We start from the raw sequence: 2,812 nt of genomic DNA, 5'->3' as shown, positions 1-2,812 counted from the left end.
AGGGGCTCTGAGAAGTGTACCTGACAAAAATGACGACGGAGACAGTGAAACAGAAGATGTTGAGAGACAAATACAGAAAGAAAATGTGTGCGGAAAGAAATTTTTGTATAATGGTGTTAATGTTGTTTCTGGCAGCAGCAATGTGTTTAGGTTGGGGTTTACATTTAATTTTTCCATCTAGTCATCTCCCTATATTCCCACCCAACAGTACACAAGAACATACCTATTATGATCTTACACCTCATGAACGGGCCCACAGATTAGCTATGCAAAATAACTCCTTTGTACGGGTGTTGCACTATACTCACCAGGTTGCCAATACTACCGATTGCTGGATATGCGGACAGATTCCCCCTCATCAGAATGACGGAGGGATACCACTGGTACCTTTTCCATTTTCATATAATGGTACCTGTGAGGCTTGGTTTGCCTTAATAACAGCGTACAATACCTCTAATTCCGCATGCCCTGAAGGAGATGTCGGGATATGTAAGAATGGGTGGCCATGGGGAGATCTGAATACCGTCCTTAATCAAGTCTGTTATCCCGACGATAATGGAATACCACAGGCTAAGGGGACTATATTCGAAAGTGAAGAGTATAAACAGGAGTATTGGTCTTCCAAATTGGTAAATACCAAGCCTAAAAAGAAAGGCGGACCAACCTCCATATCTGTTTCCAAAATGAAAGGACAGCTGGGTGTCCAGAAGACTGGTATAATCCAGGTATTACACAGTGAATGTAATATTACTGTGAGTTTCGAGGACAAAGGCCAATCAACGTTTCCAGCGTCTAGACATACATATTTTGTCTGTGGAGAGATAGCCTATATACGTCTTCCCCTCGGATGGGGAGGAAGATGCTATATATCTTTCTTATTGCCTCCCGTTTTCCTTGCCCCGCCGATGTATCATAAGGATCGCCTACTCCCTAATGAGAGGCATAAGAGATCTATAGATACTTCGGGGATAGACCAAACAGAGACTACCCTGGAACAGTATACAGACTTCAATAGAGGTTTCTTCTTTTTTATTGGACCGATTCAGAATAGTAAGCTTATCCGTAGGCTTACTCGAACAGTAGAAGCAGTTGTAAATCAGACTATAGCCGCTCTGGGAAATTTGACACAGGAACAATCCGCTATCAGAATGGTATCGCTTCAAAATCGTCTTGTTCTTGATGTCATACTAGCAGAGAAGGGCGGAGCGTGTAAAATTATCGGGTCGAGCTGCTGTGTTTTCATACCCGATAATGCCCCCTCTGTCTAGGAGGCTATCTCTAGATTGCACAAAATTGCGTCCAGCTTACACCAGGATCCTGGCAACTGGACCTGGTCAGGATGGTTGTGGGGACTAGTCTCCACATGGGGCTGGAAATTGATTTCTGCTATTGGCATAGCATTGTTTACATTAATGGGATGATGCCTGTGCATCCAGTGCGGCCCCCCAATCTGTGGATTGTGTGCTACCATGTGCATTCCTAAACCACACATCCAGAAAAAAGAAAATGTTAAGATTATGCTCCAAGACCATATTGATGATCTTATGGCCATCGAGATAGAGGACAATGGTTGCACTCTGGTGCAAGGAGGGAATGTGGAAAAATAGTTTCTCACCCTTCGTGCAACCACTGTTCATTTGACATCAGGACAACCATATTGAATATGGCATCCATTTTGTGAGTGTTTTAAACACCCTGTCGCAGAGGAAGTAGGCAGAAAAAGATGCAGTAATATGCCTAAGGCCAAATACCAGACCAGCCACATACCTGCGGTTAAGCTAATTTTGAGAAAAACTAATTTTCACGGAATAACCTGCAATTGGAACAAGGTCATACCTGCCATTTACTACACACTATTATACGCTTCAGTTGTTTGCACATTTTTGTTTGTAAGCAATCTCCCACTCCTCTCCCCTGAGGCATACAAATGTTTTCATACCTAACTAGTGGAAAATGATTGAACCTCTGCCATTTGTTTGCATGTAGTAGAAAAATATATAAAAACTCTATGTTGCGTGAAGTAAGACAGACTACTCCCTAACCCGCTTGGTGAAGGAGCTCTCCCTTAACTCGAGTTACTGAATAAATCCCGATTATTCTCTACGTCTCGGACCCCGTCTCTTTCCTTTTTATGATTTAACTTACAAGGCAAATTCAGAGGTATTTTAAAGTATTTACCACAAGGGAACAGGGACTGGGGGAAATCACAGATCGTCTTCCCACCCGATCCCTAGCCTGACAGAGCACGAGCACAACCTCCTCCCTTAAAAACTCCTAAGCCCCGACTAAAACACCACCTCCTATAAATCCGCACCCCCTCACACTTCCCCTGCACTAACCACTTAATTGAGAGAAAATAAAATATCGTCCCACTTACCTGGCCTATCCTTTTTCTTCAGAGAAACCGCGAGACCCCGAAGAAGCCACCGGAAGATCGCCACCTAAGGAGAAGAAAAAGAAAGCTATTGAAGGACCCCTATAAACCCACCACCCACGTAGAAGAGAAAATCCACGAAGTAAAGAAGACATACCATCCTTGTTATTTTTTCATCAGACTTATAATACCAATAAACCACGTATCAGCCCTGTTAAGGGTTCTGAAATCCGAGTCCGTGTCCTCTGTACCCCTGAGCAACCCCACAATAGCTAATCAACATGTCAATCAATATGTCAATAACGTCATCAATATTTACCGTAACAAGACACTTCACATTAGTAAAAGACATTAATAAAACTCAGAAACCACAATGACCTTTCAGTCATGAATAACCACACCAGTTTAGTAAAATGCTGTGATATTTATTCCCTATTG

Source organism: Pleurodeles waltl, chromosome 4_2 (assembly GCF_031143425.1).
Source record: "Pleurodeles waltl isolate 20211129_DDA chromosome 4_2, aPleWal1.hap1.20221129, whole genome shotgun sequence".
Taxonomy (NCBI): Eukaryota; Metazoa; Chordata; class Amphibia; order Caudata; family Salamandridae; genus Pleurodeles; species Pleurodeles waltl.
Note: the sequence above shows the minus strand (reverse complement) of the source record.